This window comes from Grus americana, chromosome 2, assembly GCF_028858705.1.
Source record: "Grus americana isolate bGruAme1 chromosome 2, bGruAme1.mat, whole genome shotgun sequence".
Lineage (NCBI taxonomy): Eukaryota > Metazoa > Chordata > Aves > Gruiformes > Gruidae > Grus > Grus americana.
In genome coordinates this window covers 38,237,954-38,259,076 of record NC_072853.1, presented here as the reverse complement: position 1 = coordinate 38,259,076, position 21,123 = coordinate 38,237,954, and the positions used below count along the sequence as shown (strand labels likewise).

At 42.7% G+C, this 21,123-nt stretch overlaps 1 protein-coding gene across 1 annotated transcript in view; it reads left to right on the top strand.

The window, feature by feature from the left end:
* The first annotated feature begins 4,326 nt into the window (after window positions 1-4,326).
* SGK3 (serum/glucocorticoid regulated kinase family member 3) overlaps window positions 4,327-21,123 on the top strand; it is a 60,766-nt gene continuing 43,969 nt past the window's right edge. The window contains exon 1 of the mRNA XM_054818651.1: window positions 4,327-4,527. The gene's annotated coding sequence lies outside the window, so the exon portion shown is untranslated. The remainder of the gene's footprint in view (window positions 4,528-21,123) is intronic.

Below are 21,123 nucleotides of genomic sequence, written 5' to 3'. Positions count from 1 at the left end.
GTGTTATACTACCTTACTGGAGGAAAGTAAATTCAATTCAATACCTATACCTTGTAAAGCTCTATGTTCATTAGAAATATGAATAGTTAGCTAGCCCTCTGAACACAAACTTTATCATTCCTTCAGGAACTAACTCTGAAAAAATGGGAATTTGTGTGCCTGAAGACAGGAACATCTTCATGAGCATGGATTCAGTGGCAGATGAATGCTGTGTCACAACAAACCTTTCTCATGATACATAATGATTGATTTATTTCCTTGCTAGTACGTAGTTGTGGGGGATCTAACTAGCCTGAGCGTGTACTGTCAGGTCTGCTGAACAGACAGTCCTAGGTGAAAGATCACCTTATATAACTTCCTGCTCTCTACTTTAAAACTTTGTTAACTTCTCTTATTCCACTTGTCCTTAGTCTGTTTCTTTTCTCCCTCCTTTGGCTCATAGCCTATCGTGCTAGAAAGCTCGCTACCAGTCTACATCAGCTAACCACCATTTGTCTGCAATTTTCCATTCTAAAGTTCAGCCCGCACTATTTCACAGCTCCTTGCTGTGGGAGGAGGCAGAAGTAGGATGTATGGAGGCAGAGTTGCTATGGGGAAAGAAGTGGAAAGGGAAGAAAGGTAGAGACATGCAAATAGATAAAGCAACAAAGACAATGAAAGAAGGTATAGCAAGAAGGCAGAAGTAATGGTGACCTCGTAAAAGATGTTCCCTCGCTTTGTTTGGTCTCTCACGGTAAGGTGGAGAATACATCATCTCCGCAACTACTCAGTTACCGCACAAAGGGTTTACTCTGACCTCAGTTTGTGCACCAGACTGCTGATGTTGATAGGAGTTTTGTTACGCTTTAAAAGCAGTATGTTGTCATCATCTGTTTTTTCCCCATTTTCTCTTTCTGCGTTGCTGGTGCTTCTAGGTGAGCTATTCAGACATTGACCTGTGTGTGGTTAAACAAATCTGTCTGCAAGGGTATGTGTAAGAAAAGACAACAAATGATGGAGCAAACAGGTGACAGAACAAATGAGGCACATCTGTTAACTTTGTTTGTTCAGCAGCAGGACCGAGACCGACCTTTTAAAGATTTTCTAAGTTTAGTGCTTCCTATTATGGATGATGTAGCATTAGGGACCTTGAGTGTGTACTTATGTCGTCGCAGCGGAATACCAGAGCAAGAGGAAAACATGCTGTTCTTACAGAGCAATCACGATGGAAGAAAAGGCTGACTGTAGTAGCAAGTAATTTTTTACTTTGTTTGGTTTTGTGGGGTTTTTTTTAAGAGCCTCTTAAAGCCCCTTAAAGCCTCTTTGCTTATATTGAAGGGGGGGCGGTTAAGATTCTCACTGATATTTAGGTCTTGTGCTGTGGCTGTACGGGAGCTCGATACCCTGAATAGCAACAGAAGAGTCTCTGGTGCAGAGAAGCAGAGAACTGAACTTGGAAAGAGTGTGAATTTACAGTCGCCCAGGGGCTCCACCACCACAGCAACGTCATGGAGGGGCCAGGGCTGCATCTGCAGGTTGTGATCTAGACTGGAAACTTTTTCTCAGGCTGTCAGCAAGCCGACCCATCGCTTGCAGGAGGACCAGGTCTTTCTCAAGCTGCCTAGTTTGTGTCAAACTGCATGTGAAGCAGGAGAAATGGATTCTATCATGTCAAAGAAAGATTTGTAGTGTTTTTACACACACGCAAAAAAAGGACTGAAAGAGGCTTCCAGTTGTTCAGCCTCCTCAACTGATAAAAGCTGCTCTTTATGGCTGTCCTTTTGTTTTTCTTCCCATTAGCTCTGTGGTTTTTTTAAGCGGCAGGAAAACTCTATAAAGAGTTGCATATTATTGTTAGATAACTGAGGTGGGTTTCACTTAAAATGGATGCTTTTTTCAAGTTTTAATTTTAGACAAGGAACAAACAATGCAAGAATACCTTGCTAGAGCTGCGAAAGTAGAAATCTAGGTGCCAGTATGGGATGAAAACCAACAAAACTAGGTACTTTATCCACGAATGTTGTGATGACACATCAGGTTATAGGCTACTCTGGGGTTGAACGGCTCTTTCCTTTTTAGGGAGGGGAAAATAATGGGGTTTTCTTCCATTTTTGTCCTGATACAGGAGAAAACCTTCTAAGACTTTTTTCCTCATTCAGGTTCTTTGGGAGAGAGGGGAAAGGAGCATGCGGATACATCTGTTATTCAGTCTTGTCTCTACCAGTTTAATCCAATGTGGAAACAGTGTTCTAATACTGAAAGATTCATTCCTGAAAATCTAGACCTTACAGGAAAGGTTTAGTTGTGTTAATCAAACACTTTCTCCCAAGTATATAATATGGCAAGAATCCCTCTTGCCACTTTTCAGCATTGCTGCTGTGTAACAGGGGTGGATCTCTTGAATGGGTCAAAACTGCATAACCTTGCTGTCTGGAGATTTGCCTTTTGGAAGTTGTCCTGAAAATAGTTTTCTGTGTGACTGTATTCTAAACAGTTACACACGGAAGATGGATCAAGGACACCCACATGGACATAATGTTAAATGTATGCAAGACTTATGAGAAACAGAAGGTTATGATGATGTTTAAACGTACTTCAGCTTTCTATGATAAATGATCTAAATAATCCAGCAATTTTCCAAGTTCGTATTTTGGACCATCAGCACAGAAGCTTAAAGAAGCTGTCAGTGAGAAAGAGAAATGTTCGACACAACAGCAATTGTTGTAGCAGCTTGAGTGACCATTCCAGTGAGTGGTGGTAGGCTAAAGAAAAGACCAAGACCAGAAATGAATGACCAGTTAAATGACTGGCCATAATTATGGGCTAAACCAGCATTCCCATTAAAAATGTGTTAACAAAATCCTTAAATGAAGAGAGCAAATAAAGAAGCTTGCATGAAATCGTACCATCTTGGCAAGAACTGTTTATTCCCATCTTTCCTCAAAGATGTGGCTGCACCTTTTCATCTCACTCCTTTGCTTAACTAGAAGCGGGGAAGGAAGGAACTATCCAAACTGTATTGAAGGGAGGCTGCAATGTAGCGACCATTCTTTTAAGATATACCAGCCCATCAGATTAACTATACCAGCCCATCAGATTGAACTCTTTGTCTAGGATTCACTTTTGCCCACATCTGTAGTCTCTGTTTTCTTCCTTGCATCTCAGGATGCGAAGACCCATTGCCTTTCGCAGTCAGCAGTCTCCCGCCTTCCTCTTTTTTGCCACTCAAGAATTTCACCTGTGCCCTGTCTGTGCTTGGAACAACCTCCCTTGCCTCGCACCCCATCTCCAAGGCCTTCCTGAAATTCTGCTTGTTTTGTGAAGCCTCCAAGCTGGTACCATCTTCTTAGGTGTGCCCCATGGGAACCTCAGACGGCCGTACCGGGAACCATGAACCTGATACACATAAGTGTGTTGAAACAGGATTGCGCAAATTAAGGGTGGGGTGGGTTTTTCGGTGCTGCTTCCTGTGGTAATATGTGGAGAAGAAAGTGGGGCAGGAAGCACAGAAGCAGCAGCCAGAAAAGGGACAACAAATGTTGTCTGAGACAGACTGATAACTCTATTTTTACCACATCCTGCCATGAAAAATGAGCACTGAAAGTGACTATTGAAGAAAAAAGGCAAAATAATGCCTAGAAGACAGAAGGGGGAGGATGCTTCTGCACCCTAGCTAACGTCTCCAGTGTCTCTTTCCTCCATCCTGATTAATTCATTTTTGCTGGCCAGATGAACGAAACCCTGGCATCGCAAATCCATCTTCGCTTTCTGTGCCAGGGCGTGACAGTTTTGCAGTTGACAGAGCGCTCCGGTATTATGTAGGCTACGCCGATTTAGCTGGCGGGGAATAGTCTCTGCGAGCGGCCAGCACCGCTTCAGGGCACCGTCACCCTCCCGAAACCTGCTCTCGAGGCGTAGCGTGTGCTGTCCGGTTCGCGCTGGATGTCGGGGAGACCGCGTCACCCTGGATTATCCGCCGGTTTAACTGGAGGCCGGAGCAGCCCGGTAATCCGGCCTTGAATCCCACACCCCAGCGTCTGCCGGCAGCCGCAGGCTCTGCAGGCAGTAGGCGCAGCCCTGCCCGTGCCTGGCCCCGGGGCAGCTGCAGGCAGCCCCCGGCCCCTCCGCGGTAGCGAGGCGGGGCCGGGCCGGGGACAGGCCGTTTGGGGCCGGGGCGGAGCGGGCCGGGGCCGGCCGCAAGTCCCCGCCTGACCCCGCGCCGAGCGCCGCTCGCCGCCGCCCGGGGAGGCGCTGGTCGGCGCGGGCCGGCGGCGGGGGAAGAGCGGGCGGCCGCGACACCGACAGCGGCTCCGCCTGCGGGGGGGTGGGGAGTGGGGGAAGCGGCGGTCTTGCGCGGCCGCCCCGTCCCCGCGGCGGGTGGGGGGAGCCCCCGCGGGCGGGAGCCCGTCAGGAGGAGCGCGGCTGACGCGGCAGGGAAGGCAGCGGGCGCCCCGCCGGGCAGGAGGAAGAGGCCAGCTCGGACGGACAGACGGACGGACGGACAGACAGACACCTCCCGGCCCGCCCCGGCCGGCGGGGAGGAGGCAGGTACGCGGGGTCCAGCGGTCCCGGCGGCCGCTTGCAGGCGGCAGGCGGTCGGGCATTTAAAGGAGGGTCCGTCCGGAACCACGGAGGTTCACCGGCCGGGGGGGACACGGACACGGGGCCGTTTTGCCTCCCTTTTGTTGCAGCCCGAAAATGTATGTGTGCTTTTCTTGCATTTCCAGTCGTTTCTGCGGAGTATGTTCGATGTGGGGCCCCCCCAGCCTTGTGCCGGGGGGGGAGCTGAAACTGGTCACGCAGGAAAACGCTGATCCGCGTGGGCGTACGGCTCCAGTTGCAGGGTTCCAGTTATGGACTGGGGGTAAAGTGCTCGCAGATGGATAAACAAGCAAATATGGAGAAACTTCTGCTTTTTTTCTCAGCTGATACAATTTTACATATTATACTTGCAAAGTCATCCCACATTTCACATTCTCCTCTCATCTCTTTTTTTTTCCTGCTCTCCCCCAGCAGTGTCACTCGCTCCTGCTAGTACTCTTGCCCTAATGTGTTTATGTGTTACTGTGTCTACGTGTAGTTTTATGTCTTATGTTTTATTTTGCATGACTGGCTGGGTGTGGGAGGGTTTGATTTCAGGGTTGCAACTACAGACACCACCAAACTCCATTGCAGTTCAGCTACTTAATTCCATATAGACAAGTGATGCTAAGCTGGAAGCAGGCATTTCAGAGGTAAGGGATGGCTCGGCATTTACGTTTAGAGCAGCTGGAAGAGCCCTTTTCTGGAGAGCCTTTTCCCCGTGCCCCACTAGGGTGGGGAAACCCTGGTTCACTTTGCTTCGCGCCTGGCAGAGGAAAGGCAGCTAACGCAGGTCAGGTCTGCAGTCTCTCTTTCTAGTGGTCTCTGTGCCAGAGAGGCAGGGGCTGGAATTCCCTCTTTACCCCTTTAAACACCTTCAATAGGAGAGAAGGGTGGAGGCAGGGAGAAAATGAAAATAATCTTTTCTTCTCCGGTGCAGAAAGAGTTGCAAAGTGGCTGCACCAGTGTTTTACAGGGAGGGTAAAACTCTGAGGCAGACTTGGAGGATTTGCATTGGGGGGAGAACTAGCAGGGCTTGAAAGAGTGTCCCACAACATTCACCTGCGTGACTTTGTATTTGCAGGATGTCTTTGGCTCAGTTCTTTCACGAGCATTGGTCAGAGTTCTTTGGCTTCCCCTTGCTGAGACTTACATGCTCCTGCAGAGCTGGTTATTTTGTCTGAATTCTGGCAGGCTCGCTCCCTTAGTTTTGGGGAGTGTATGAAGAACAGGAATACACGCTAGTTGGCAGCAAAAAACAGTTAGTGATCTCTCTATTTCTCTCTAGTAAGTGCTACAGCCTGTTACGTGAAATACCATTTAAATTTATATTGGACACTCAAAATAGATGCTGACAGCCCTAATCTAATAAATTCAGTATCTGTTGTTACCTTAGAAGAGGCTTAAACATTTCCTGAGCGGAAGGAGAGTTACACAGACTGCTGTGTGCATGGGCTGCATCCAGAGTACTGCAAGACTTGTACTTCAGTGGGTATGTTGTTCGTTCTGATGATCGACCACTGATAGGAGGAGTTGCTTTTTATTATTGCTCTCTGCGTTTTCATTCTGTGAGGACGAGTAGCTTTCTAAGAAGCCTGACAAAGCCGGATGTTCAAGTCGCATTCAACAGAGGTCTCGAAGGATGTACAGGGGACATTAGCTGGGCGGTTCCTGGCCCACTCTGCTTATAAAATAACGTATTGCAGGGAGCAAGTAGTTCAAGTTTTAAGATGTGGGCACTTTAAAATTACTAGTCTGTTCATTTTTTTGACTTATTTAAAGTCAATCCACAAGTAGGTGGATAATTTGACTGTAATGGCATGTGTTTAAAATAGTGATTGCTGGTTTTTAATATGCAGAATTGTTTCAGCCTAGCTAGCTGGAGTAGCTGCAAGCCTCCAAAGCTGACTTGACCCAGCAACAAGCTATTTCAATAGGGTATGCCGAGAGCCAAAAATGAAATATATTAATAAAATGTCACAGGTATTAGCAAATAAAAGTAGATGTAAAGCAACTCTTGTCTCCTCTGGGATCTCGGATTTATGATGGAAATCACCTGTCATTTTATAATGCCATGCGTGCTAATTGCAGGTTCATGTTAATCATCACTGTATAAGAGGGTATGTCAAATCTTATTTTCTGTCCCATCCATACAGGATAAGCTTCTAATAAGCTGTGATCCTTCAGCCACATCCACACATCAGCTTTCTCCTGGGTTATCCTGTCTATATCCCAGATCATTTTCCAGATGGTTTCAGTTTTATAATTTGCATGCAAGTACTGGGGCATTTTTGTCCCATGGCTACAAGCCATTTTATACACAAATGCCCTGCATTTCTGCATGTAAATTGAGATCAGATTACACATATTAGTAGTCGTAAGTGAATATTTATTTTTGGCTGTCTAATTTGTCATTTAGAAAAATGTTATTTTTAAGGAGTGGCAAAAGGAAAGTCTCTATTGGTTGTTTTTGTGACTTCATTTTTGGATGCTCATAAGTCACTGAAGACTTACACTGCTATGAATTATTTTTTTCTGTAGACCAAGGAACTAGAAACTGGCATAAGTAATCTATGTATTTATATAGACTGAGCTGTAGTAAAGCAATATGTTGTTTTTATTTGAAGTTAGCACTTTGAGTGTTTATATTGAAGGATTCGTTTTGTTCTAGTTTAAGTAGTATCCATATGCTAAAATAACCTGCAAAGCAAACACTTACACTTTCCAAAGTAGAACTTTGGGCTTCAGCATACTGTGAGAACATCTTAAAATGTGTTAATCAGGTTTCTGCTTGCATTCCTAATTCTCAAACAGAATTTATCTCCCCAAGTCTTCCAAGCCACCTAACACAGTGTCTGCCTGACTCTGAAAGTGTCTTAAATGTGTTGGATCTCCTTCTTTAAGCAGAAAGTTCTTAAGCGCCTTATCTAGAGCTGCTGTAGTTGAGCATCAAAGCCCTTAGGAGATCAAGAAGCTAGGACACCTGGCACGCACACTGTAAACACAGACGCTGATAGGATTGGTTCGAAATGCAGTTGTATGGGCTTCCTTTTTAAAACATCATCAGAAGGGGAACCGGTACTCGCCTTTCCCTGAGAGCTGGTGGTGGTGGGACTTGTCTAAGGAGTAGACTCTGTTCTAGTAGGTGAAACCTGTGCTCCTGGTCCCTCTGCCCAAGGGGTTCAGACCCACATCTTCCCCCACCTCCGCAGCTGTGGCACAGGCTGGAGTGAGTGGGAGGACGTGCTTCTCGCCTTGTGTTTAACTTGGCCCATCTCGTGGAAGATGCAGCAGGTTGCCTGAGGCTGACATGAGGGAGCACTGGCTCTGTTGCAGTGTGTTCCCCTGGGAGGAGGGCTGGGATCTAGCGTGTGGTCGCTGATGATGAGACTGTTACTAGAGGTGGGAGTTTCCATTACATCCTCCGTGTTTCAAGAGAGGAGCAACACTTGGCTAGTTGCTCTAGGAGAAAACGGCCCAGGAGAAGAATGGACTCTGAGCTCTGGAGCAGATGGTGACAGCTGTTTCTAGTCCTGGCTTAGGAGTTTAAACCCTGAGTTGAAGTGGGGAGAGCATCCAGTATGTCCTACCAGAAAACTCCATTTCCAGTGCAGAAACCTCCATCCTGGACCCCCTCCCTCGCACGGTGTGTCTGTGTAGCGGTAGGTGCCAGCCTGGCAGTTTTGTATCACGCAGGTGTTCAGTTCTTGTCATAACCGATCCAATCCACCTCACCTGGCTCTGTTGCTGAGACTCGTATTCCCTAGCCTTTAGCAAAGGAAGAAGTAAGGTTGTATCTTCACGTGGTCTTTTCACTTGGGTCTCTCAGGCGCCCTGCGAGCATCATCTGACAAGGAGAGGGAAATTCCTCATTCCCTCATATTTGAAAAACTTTGCTTTGCTACTACAGTGTTTCTTTGTTCTAGGGCAGGAAAGCACCTGGTTGAGGGGTGTGGATAAGTAAGACTGGTGTCTAAATTTATTTGAAAGCTCCTTTTTATTCAAAGAGATATCACATCTTATTTCTTGGCAGTCGTTTGAAACTCAGAGGGCGACTGGCAAGCTGCTAGTGCTAAGTGCCTTGCCAAATACTATTGCAAAATACTGCCACTGCAGAAGTTGCATAACTTTACAGACTGTTACGTTTCGCTTGGAGTAAACCAAAGGGCTACCAACTTCTGATCCTTTGCATCCGCTGAGAAGCAAAATGGTTGCATTTCTATCTGCTTATGAGGCACCAGCACGCTGCTTTGCTGCTGCTGTCTCTTCCAGTTCTTGCAATCAGTTTTCCTTCAACGGTACTTCTCCATCTCTTGTTCACTGTTGTGAAATAACCAAGGAAACAGAACTATTTAAAATGTTTTCATTGTATTGTTAATTGCGAAATATTTTGGAACAGATAGCAGACCAAGGAAGGCTTTGCCCCTGATTCTGGACTCAATGTTGCTAAAGTAGCAGGTACATCAGAATAGATTTTCAGTGCCCCATGGAGTTACATCTCGTATTTGAGTGTGTGTGGAACGACTGTGGAATTGAAGTCACTCCCAAGTATTTATATGTATCAATACGATATAGGATGCAAAATCTGATATCTAAATACGTGCAAACTGTGTGCCAGTTTTTGAGATCTCATAACTTTTCTGTTTGCTGTTAAAATAAGGCACCAGTTGGAAACACAGTTCTTATTTTTCAGAAACTATCTTGATAGCTATTTCAGGGCTTTGCATCATTAATCTTTGATCAAATTGATATTTTAATGAGAAATTGTAAGCGTTTGGGGGACTTGTGAGGATTATTGTCCTGTGATGTTGCATATAACATTGCATTACAGTGACATTTCTGGATTCAGCTAGGAAGATGTGCTGAAGGGCTGAGTGCTGCTTAGGGCTAAATGTCTTAAATCATGCAGGTTTTCCAGTTAGAGGGAACCTGGGGAGGTGTCAAGTGCAACCTCCTGCTCGAAACAGGGTTAACCCGGATTTCAGACAAGGTTGCTCAGGGCTTTTTCTAGCTGGGCTTTGAAAACCTCCAAAGACAGAGGCTCCATAGCCCCTCTGGGCAACCTGTGCTAGTGGTCAGTTATCCTTAGAGTGATTTCCCTTCTCATGCAATGTGCCACAGCAAAGAGTCTGTCTCTGTCTTCTTGGTAACCTTCTCCAAGGCACTGGGAAGCTGCCGTTAGGTCCCCTGGAGCCTCCTCTTCTCAAGGCTAAGTGACTCCAGTCGCCTCCGACTCACCTCCTAGAGCACGTGCTGCAGCCCTTGACCATCTGTCTTCTGGCCTCTTCCCTGCCCCGTGTAGTTCCTCCTGAAGTCCAGGAATGTCCAACATACGTATTTAAATGCAAAGGTACTCAGTCTGCAGGACTCTGACAGAACAACCGTGTGTTTAGATTATGATAGTTCAGGTTTAGACTTTTTTTTTTTTTTTTTTGCGTCTTAGTTATTTATGAACTGAGATCACTATCAAGCCCTAAAATATGTTTCATACTAAGTTTAGTAAATAAGTAAGGACTGAGCATTCAGAAAATGAATGCCTTTACTTAAATGCTCTGGAATTTCCAGTTTATGGTATGTGTTTTGCTTTAATGTTGGGAAGAACATGGAACAGGGATAGGAGGTAATTAAAGAAAAAAATAACTTTGGTACTCCCTATGGATGAGATTTAACCATACCTTGCAAAAGCAACATGCATTAGGTCTATGAGTTTGGAATGCTACCAAAACCTACAAAACAGAGAAAATTTAGAACAGTTCAGAAATAAAAGCTACTTGGCAAAAGTACCCAGACTGTTGAACGCCTGATGACAAGTGCACCAAAGAACTAGGAGACTTCTGCTTCCTTGCTGCAATGGTAATGGTGGATATTGATTATATTGGGGGGGGGGGGAAGAGACAAGAAAAAAGCGATGTTTTCATAAAAGGTAAGGGAATAGAGCATATAGCATTAAAGAGCATATAGCATTAAAAAGCATATAGCAATGTTTTATGAGAGGTAAGAAATGAAACAGGAGGGGATTATCTAGAGTCATAGTAGATGCTGACAGCCCGAATCCAATTTGCCTCCTGATCTTTTTTCCCCAAATACAAGGCCCTCCTGTTGCATTTAAGTGTTTAATTTAAGTAGTGCATCTAATGGTGTTAATCTAATCTCCTGGCACTCACGGTAAATTTCTTGTAAATATGTAATTTAGCATGATCAATTGCTCTTACAAGGGGTTCTGGATTTTCAGAATAGCAGAGAAATACTTAAGCCGCATTTTAATATTAAAACATTTAAATTTCACCCCCATCCCTCCCAAGTCAGCCCTTGGTAAAAGAAAATCTGTTGTCTTTGGAATTGCTGGGTCTCTTTTCTGCCACCCTTCTGTGTTCAGAGCCCTGACTGAAAACATAACGGGGTGTTTCTCTGTCAGGGGACTACAAAACTGTCCCTTGGTAGTGTCCCTTCAAAACGACGGGATACTTGCAGCAGGGACAGAAAAGCCGAGCAGTTACATTGCTCTGCTCAGAGAGCGTGACACATGTGCTCTGAAATTTTCAACTGCCTTAGTGTAAAGTGTTTGTATCAAGAACAAACTGTGCTGTTTCCAATGATGTTTTACATCTTGTGTATGTGTCCACACACATTATATGTAACTCTAAAGACATATGCTGGATAGATTGGTTTAACTTCACTTTTCTTCAGAATTTTTGGGAGGTTGGCTGCCTCTTCGGTGCTCTTTTCATGTTAACTAATACGTTACGTAGTGGATGAATAGGATTCTTTATAGAATTATCTAAAACCAGGCACTGATTTATTTGAAAACAAAGGGTTTCTTTAGAGCTAAGTTTAAGCTGGCATTGCCATGAATCCTAGAATTATTCTACATTTAAATGAGAGAACAGTGATGCACTTGTACTTGGGCTTTGAACAGCACAGAGCTGTTGACCAGAGACTCGGAGACCGCTGAGCAAATCTTTCTAGGTTCACTTGCCGAAGTGTCCAAGCCTACTTTTCTCTACTTACACAGATAATTAAACGCAAAGCGAAAAAGATGCTACGAGTTGCACTACTCAGTTTTTTTGGAGGTATGCAAAGTTGTGTGAACAAAAAAATCTGTAAAACCCTGAGCGCGCTGTAAAAATCTGAATGTGTACTTTTTCTCTGTTTTGCTTTGGGGTGTGTGGAGTATAGTGCGCAGCAGCTAAACAATACCTCACTTGTTTATAAAAAACCTTGGGAAGAAGGGGTGAGAAAGAAGAAAATATTTACAGTAGTTTTCTACCCAATTAAAATCAGAAGGCAGACTGAAAAGGAAAGAGTTCGTCTACCGTGCAAGCCAATTAAAAGTAAGTTTTGCTGCTTGGATGTTAATTTACACATTCAAGGCAATGTAAATATAAACGAGGAGCTTGACTTAAACTCACCAGTTCAGCTGACCTTCGAATTTATGATTCATTTGGTTTTGGTTATGACAGCTGGGTGTTTAAGCACATTTTATGTGAATTGACAGAGGCTATTAGAAATTCATAAACTGCCTTAAAATGTTAAACTTGTGGAGTACTTCACGAGAATGTATAAATAATGACTGTCTTGCAAACAGAGCTCTGCAACATGAGCTGGCTAGGATCCTTGGTTAAAATATTCTTATGTTTGATGCCCTCAGCCATTTTTCCTGTTGTTTAATTATCTGGGAATAAACCCAGAATTCTGTAGCTTCTCTCATGTATTAAAAGGTATCTAGAATTTCTGTGCAAACGTTTTAATTGTATTTGTTGATATTAGTTGAGGTTATTTGGGTGTCCCCCCCGCCATGTTTCATGTGTGTTTGTTTATAAAGAATTAAAATAGAGGTGGAAGAAGGAATGGTGTAACACAGGGTTTTACTCAGAAATGAAACTGTAAACTTGTCAATGTGTGCAAAAATCAGTTCGCTATTTTACATAGGAGCATCACTTGAAGTGACCTGAAAGAAATTTTATCATCAACCACCCAGTCAAAGCCCAGATAATTATTCAGGGAACCATGCTGGATGCATGATGTGCACAGAGTACGAAAAAACAGTCCTTGACAAGGAACCCAAAGGTGCCGAATATTTCCGAAGCTACAGAGCAACAGCCTCACAAGGAACAGAGGATGGCCTTGCAGCTCAGCATCTAAACAGGCACACACACAGATGTGTGCACAATTTGACCCTTCTTTAGGAAAGAAAGTTGCATCATGAAATGAAAATAAGAAATTAGGAACCGGCAATGAGAAACTGGAACGGTCTTTGTCTTGGTTACTGCTTTATGACTCGGCAGCTGGAAAAGATTGATGGCTTGGGTGCTTGGCCTTTTGTTTTGGTTCTGCTATTTTAATATACATGAGTCAGTAAGTCCCTAGACATAGATGCTCATTTAAAGAAAAGAAAGAAAGAAAGAAAGAAAGAAAGAAAGAGACAGATTATTAGCAATGTTATTTTAAAGCAAATGCAGTTGTTAAATGAAAACACTATGATGGTTTGTTACAGTTTATTTACAGACCTACCAGTGATGTCCATATGTCACATCAAATGTTGGTTAAAATGGTGAATATGCTGTCTTGAAACAGTCGGTGCCCGGTGCGTAGACACTTAATGCTGTCACTGCAGTCATGCTTGTTTCTGCAGAGTATTAAGATCTGTCTAACAGTTGAGGCTTGCAGAGCTGCTCTAGTCTGCTATGGTTGACCTGTCCTGCTTTGCTCTTTGCCATACGGATGCCACTGTTGGTCCCTGGATTCCTCTGGTTTGGCTTTGGGTGAGTCTGTGTTATCGTATTAGTTCAGTTCAGGATCCTGCTTTTGAAGTATGTCCCTTACCATGTTTTGGTTCGTTTTGCTGTGTGATCTTGAGGAACGTGAGCTGGATTCCTTTCAGATGACACCAGACGGGAAGATGTTCTGCAGGAGTGCTTGTAACACCTATCAACCGCGAGTGGGTGTCCTGCCCGCAGGACCAGACTAGAGCTGGCCTAAAGCAAAACATACAAATCCTGCCATGCCAGCGTGGGTAGTGTGGATTCAGCATCTGCAACATCAACTGTTTTCCTCTCTGCAAATGCGCTTTTCTTGTACTGCGTTATTTGCTAAGGTAGATGTTGGAACAAAAACTACAGCAAGGGCAGATGCAAGCCCCTGGAGCCTGCCTTTTCTCTTGACTTCAGGTGCAACCTCCTAAGTAGTTACTCATGAAACATACCTCTGAAATGGCTCTCCCTGCAAATGGCAGTCTCATTTTTCATCTTTCTTCTCAGTTTCCTGCCTGTTACCTGACTTCCCTCAGTGCTTCTCCTCTCTGTGCTATCAAACCACTTTCCTTCCAGTCACTTCTTGTTTGCCACCATCTCTTTCCTAGAACACTGCTCCCAGCCATAAGGTCTCAGTGTGAAGAGGTCATTTAACTGTCTCTGCCCCAAAGGTGCAATCTGCCTTTTATGAAGAAGCGTTGGCCTCAGCTGCTTTTAAAGCTCTTTCCTGGTGGAATCTCTTCCAGTGCTTCACTACCCTTCCAGTATTTTTTTTTAATGTTCTTGTCTCCCCTCTTCCAGTGTTTAACCGGAACCTTTCCTGTGCTCATTTTAAACTCATTAGGACTTGTCCTAACCATAGCTGACTGAAAAGACAATTCCCTTCTCTTTGTAGTAGTCTTCCAATCTAACAGCTATCCCTTAAGTGGTTTTCTTTTCCCCCCTGTACTAACAACTAGCTTGTCCATCCCACCTCCCCAAAAGTCACATTTTGTGGACTGCTTTGCATTCTCATTACTGTTCCCTAGACCCTCGCTGGTGGCTCCACATCTTTCCTAGGTATTCAGACATGTACAGAGTAAAGCAGAAGGATTTTCTGAGTTCAGCAGATTATGCTCAGGCTTTGCACTCCAACACTTTATTTTATATCTCATAGCAATGTTTGTCTTTCTTACAACAGCATGGTATTTGTCTCTTGTGACCTGCTGTAGTCTGCTGCCTTGTTGTTTCCCATCCTGTATTTCTGTATTTGATGTTTCCTGCCTGTAGGCAATATCTTGTACATAACCTGCTACATTTCACTCTGTCCTTCTAAATCACTACTCTATCCTGATGATGATATATTTAACCTTTGTTTCTCACATCTTGAACTATTCTTCCTGCACCTGTAGACTGATTGTTAAAATATCTCGAGGCAGTTTCAAAGCCTTACTAAAGGAAAGATGTGACATCAGTGGTTTCTTTTTTACCTGTCTAGAAGGCCTGTCAAAGGAAGTTAGCAATGTGATTTAATAAATCTCTTTTGGCTACTAGCTAAGATTATCTTCCAGGTGCTGCTAGTGAATTTATTCTGGATTGCTTTCCCCAGGAATTTGCAGTTAAACTGACTCACTGGGTCTCTAACATTCTTACCTGTTGTTTTTTGTTGCTTTGTTTTGTTTCTTGTTTGTTTGTTTCCATTGTGCACACACTTTCATTCACATTCTCTCTCCTTCCCCCTGAAATCTTACCTGTCATTGCTATTATTTATATTAATCACTGTTTGCAGTTGACCCTCTTGGTGAAGACTGATGGTAGCCTTCTGGATACCATCTCTCATGAGTTTTTCTCTGTGTTGACTAGGGCAGCAAGGTTTTTCTTGCTCTTAAGCTATAAACATATTGATAATAAGGATTTTTTGTTGTTGTTGCTAGCCAGTTTTTCTTTTATTTGCATTATAATTCTGTCTTAACCATGCTGATTCTCATACCTATGTCCTTACGCAGATTTTGTTCTTACTGCTAGCAATTTGACCACGTTTTCATATTCTATGTCTGTCTTGACAAATATATGCTGTGCTACAACTTCCACTGTTTATTTTACAGGGCACAAGCACAGATTATCCTGTTGTATTGTTTCTTGGAGGAACCGCTGCTCCTGCTTTCTTGTCTCTCCTCTCAGTAGTGTCTCTTGTGAGGTCTCCTCTTTACTGGAGTGTGTTCACTTCTGTCTTTGTTACATTCATGAGCTCCCTCTCCTCCCATTTCATAAGGTTTAGTCAACTTCTCTTCTGAAGGGGTTGCTCTCCATTTGTCTAGAAACAAATCTAAAGGATCTGCTGCCTTCTGTATTTTCTCCATTTTTTAATCTAAAATTTTGAAATAAGTGTGAGTCTAAAACAACAATAAAGCTTCATGTCAATTCACGGGCCTTTGCTCCTTATACCACGTGGCTATCAAGATACTACGTGTTGTTAGATTCCCATTTCAGGCTCGTCTGGTTTATTTCCAAGCTGCTCGCTGTTTGATATGTAGATCTGAGATACCAAACAAATAACCCTGGTGCTGCTAGATATTTTTTAATGGCTTCGTTGTCGTTTAACTGATTAGCCCTGTTAGCGCAAATGGCTTGTTCTTGGAACGCTTCAGGCTCTGCCAGCTGCCTGCCGCACGTTGTCTGTCGTTGTGCCCAGTGCCAGTGGATCTCCCATAGCAGGAAATACCATTTTAAAGAATAAAGAGAGGGCATGCTTTCAGATTTACAGAATCACAGAATGGTTTGGGTTGGAAGGGACCTTAAAGATCATCTAGTCTAAACCCGTCTCCAGTTCTGGTTTGTAACCTAAGCCCATCCGTGGTTGGTCCAGTTTTCATTCCATAAGTTGCTGATGCTGTACAAAGATCAGATGCTGGATCCAAACTCCTCCTATAGATTTACTTCCACTGCTTGTTACAGCAATTAAAGTAGCAAATTTTAACAGAACCACTTATTCAGAATGAATAGTTGTGTGTGACTTAAGTGACCTTGGCAATTAACTGTAAATGCCTCCCCTTGCTGCTTTGAAAGGGGAATGCTGTGCTGCGTTCCACTCCTGAGAGGGAACTGAGCCTTTGCACATTCACCCTTGGTGACACCAGTGATGCTGAAAGCTTACTGCTGACTTTCTTCAAGGGTGAATGACATCCTGTACCTGCCCACCATTATTGACACATGCACCCAGATACTCTTGGGGAGCTCCGATCCCCTGGGGTTGGCAACTGGTCTTCCAAACATTTGCATGTAACCTGCTGTTACTCTACACAGAGTTCTGCTGTTGCTCCACACAGATGAGCAACCAACATTACATGGTGCTAGAGAATTATGGCTGGGGTGCTTTTAGAGGAAAGTGAGAAGTGGACTGTTTTTTTGGACTGAGTAAAAAGGCTGTCCTTTGCAAGTAATCTTCCTCCACTGTGGGGTCATGAGTAAGATGCACTGGGAGTTTGGAAGACTCAAGGGCTCTTCCTTGTTCTACTACAAAAACTTTCCTTGTGCCTTTGAGTCTGTGTTGGAGGCACGTTTTTACTGCTGTTTTCACGTTTTACAATGTAGCATGTCTTAATTTTATTGTTCATTGGAATCTGAATAGTCTTAGCCAAGAAAATGCTGCTACTGGCAAAGAAAATACTACTTAATCTATTTATTGGAATTCAGACCTTGGTTTATTTATTTATTCTCCTTAGCCAATATCTGGGATTTTGCTTGTTTCTTTCTTTAATTTGACTTCCTTCCAAATTTGTGATACATTCTGTGCCAACATCCTACAGAATTAACCACAGACTAGTGTCAGACCGATTTTCTGTTTAAGGCTCTTCATTAAATTAACTGCTTAACTTTTCAGGTCTGAGCAGGTTATCTAGTAGTATTTGAAAACTTTTAAAATGTAAGACAAATTCCACGATTTATGTGTTCAGAAGATATTGGCAAGTATTCTCTGAAATAACTTTTTGTTCGTATCCAATTTACTTTCCTTCACAGTAAATTTGCCCCCCCATGCTTGTGTATATTTTTTTTCCTTAGAAAAGAAAATCTCCATATCATTTGTTGTTGTTATAAAGGAAAGGAGTGGGGGTTCTGCATGTTTTCCTCTCCCCTCGCTCAGACACTACAGGAAGTCATGGTCTCAGCTCTCAACTTTCCTGGACATGCAATAAACCAAAACTTCATATAATTCCATGTAAATCAAATAACTAATCCCACCAGTTTCCTGTTTTCATACTCCCACAATTCTAGCATCCGCACAGGTATAGTTTGACTGTATACCTGCCCACCATGGTAGGCATATTAATGCTTTCAAGTTTGCATTTATGTGAAATGTTGAAAATGTCTTTCTCTTTGGTGTTAGCTTAATGTTTTATTTCTTTTTTGTCTCCTTCAACCACTGGTCCTTTTGTTAGTTGATAGAAATTCTACTGTCACTCCATTTATCCCATAAAAGGGATAAGCTGCTTTGACTTGTGTGACTTGAAATATCTTTTCAATAAACCAGATTTTAAAATGAGGTAGTAGTTTAACTGTGCAAGTTCACAATGAATGCAATGAAATGCATATGAAAAGCTTTACTGAGCAATTACGTACAGAGGAATGCTGGAGCCAGGAATCAGTGGTATGAAGCCATCTTGCTTGCTCTGACTTTAAAAGAATTATGTAAAAAAATGCTTTTGTCCTCAGTACTTCCGTATTTCTCTTCTCAAAATTAGGCATGATTCTTGTAAGAGTGAAAAATGTACAGCGCTTATATTTTCTGATTTTGAAGATGCTTCTGAATCAATCAGTGGAGGCAGATAGGTGAAGGAATGAAAATATCCATAATAACCGTGACTTTATTTGAATGGAGGTAGGTGGTGAGGACCCTTTGGCTGGACATCTGCCGCCACCCCAGGCTCCCTAGGGGAGGCATTCCCAGCGGTTCTGAGGTGCTAACAACTGCGCGCGGGTAGGCATAAATTGGTGGCAAACAAAGGGAAAAAATGAGCAGCGTAGGCCTGGGAGAACTGCAGTTATGTAAAGGTGAACGATGAAACATTATTTCTGAAGTGGGTATTTTGAAGGGCTGTTACCGCAATGCTTTTTAGATAAATGAAAGGTACATTCGAATCGGAAGCAATTTGGTGTAGAAACCTGCCTGTGACTCATCCCAAACAAGAGGGGAAACAGAGCTAATGCGGCACAGAGAGGTTTTTGAGCACTTACATGGTATCTGCTTCAGGTGAAGTGAAATTTTCATCAGTTAATCCAAGAGTGGAAGGTATGAGCCCCCTCCTCCAACACCGTTCCTATTAGCTTCCATTAGCATGGTGCATGTTCCAGTTTGGGTATCCTCATCACCGTTGCAACTGCATCCAAACAGATGTTGATTATTAGTTGTTTCTTGAAGATTGTACAGATTCTGCACAGCTCCTGTCTTTTACTGCCAATGCAGTAATAACGTATTTATCGAGTGCTTCAGTTCATGAGACGTATGACATCTTGAGTTCACATGGCTTTACAAAATTTTTATCTTCTTTCTCGAAAAAATTTTTTTCTTTGCTTAATTCGAAGGTTTATAAAAACATTTAATGAATTGGGTTGACACAAAGATTGCCGTGTAGTTAGAAAACTTTGGCATTTTGCTCTTTTGTGTTCTTATGCAAGCTTAAAATTGCACTGTCATCTACAAAAATTACTTTAATTTGTACAAGCATTGTTGGAGAAGACTGTAGTTGGAGAAGCATGAGTTCTTGATCTCATGCTTTATAGAAGGAAAACAGAGTAGCTTGGATTTGTGTGCAGGAACATTTTCATATGAAACATTTCACTAATTTGAACAATAACTGCAAGATAATACCATGTCTTTTAAATAATCTGGTTCTTACTGTTCCTTTAAAATGGCTGTATGTACATCAAAGCTAAATGTTAACAGATAAATTTTGTGATAACTTCTTCTACTTTCACGTTCCACGCTGCAACATACAATATCTTTCTTTATTCTCTGCGGTCCTCATCACCCAGCACCATAATAGCTAACATCAAAGAATTGCTGACCTAAAATGTTAAATACTGCCGTGTTCCTTTTTAAAACCGCATAATGGAACAGTGATCTTGAGTTAATATTGAGATTAGAGGGATGTATTTAATTGTTGCTTATGCTTCGTATTCAGGTTTACAATATTCCATTAAGTGGCTTCTGCTAGATTTCCATATTACAAAAAGAAAGATATATTAAAGAAAAATTTAGTTTAGTAGAGTCAGGAAGTTGATCATCTGTCCTCTGTCCCTGCGTGTTCTTGGACATCCTGTGTTGTATTGGTTTTACCTAGTATAAGAGGACAGGATGTATCTTTATATTAAATAGTGCAGACCCACATACATACTTAAAACATTGGCCCACAGCTCCCAGGACTGAAAACTGACAGTATTTGTGCTTGGCAAACAAAAAGCAGACTCTGTAGTTGGTAGATGGAAATACATCTTCTCTATGGGTCAGGAATGGGTTGGGCATTAGGCAAACATGAGGAAATGGCTTGAAAAACAACTAAACAAAGTAAGGACAGCAAATAATAAACTCTTACAACATTTTGCTTAAATCTCTCTCATTTTTGCATTATGAGATACAGCTTCTTGCCTCAGAGTGGGGTTTTTAAATCTCTGCTACCTTTTTTCTACTCTGATTTGGTGCATAACAATGCTGTAGTGGAATGCATGTGTCTTGTGACATAAACAATTTGTTAGAAGTATTAATAGAATAGCAAATCCAAATCTGGTCTATTGTGTAGATCTTCGGCTGCCTTTAAAATGCTGACATTTTGGAAAAAGGCTGTGAGCTTTTTGTCAGGGCGGACATGAGGGGGGGACACCCCCCAAACCGATGCCCATGTTTAGTTTCATTTGAATAGAATACCTGTACAGATGAGCTACCAGTAAATAGCTTGGAAATGCAAATACGGTGGTTGTGTTCTTGCTCATCTCTACCATCTGGGGAAGAACTCTTGACATTCTGCGTAGGCCCCACCTACATAACATTGTGTGCCAGAGCATTTGTTTACCAAAGCATGTTTGTTCACCCCAGCCTGCGTTTGCAATTCTAGTAGAACGTGCTGTAGCTGGGATTCAGGAGGCTGAATTAAGAAACATCCATACAGAATTACTACTTAGAGAGTTGGTTTTTTTCAATAGTCAGCTCAGCTTTGGTATACCTTCCTGCACAAACTGCTCAGATCTCCTGCAAACTCAGATATTTGACCTGTTTTATAGAACTATATTTATAAGCTGAATTCCAAAGAGTCTTTAAGAAAAAAATGCAGGTCTTTTGCAGTACTATGAGTTGGGAGGCGTTTTAGCAACTTATACTGATATTTCATGAGGTGTATTGAATAACTTAGCTTCAAAGTGTTTAACAGCACAGTAATTTATTACTGCGTTGTGTGCATGTCTGCTGACACATATCCCCCAAACATGTTAGCATATATCGATAAGCTGTATATTTGACATGTCAAGCACATATTTCGCTATATATATCTGTAAAGCAGCCGGTTATCTTTGTCCTTTTGTTACATATGTATTCACCCTTGTAGGACTTGGTGATAAGTCAGGTCCAATGGACTTCTTTTTCCTTATATTCTTGTAACCCATGTAAATCTTCCACGCTTCCATGTAAACAAGTGGAGGTGGCTTGAGGCAGTAAGTACACCGTGCATCTCTAAGATAACTGAAAACTAAGGTAAACTAGGCTATTGGGAGTTTAGCGTTCATACCATTATTCTGGTTCTGGTAGCTGAACTAGTTTGTGGAGATTTTGCTTGGGTACCTGCTCCAG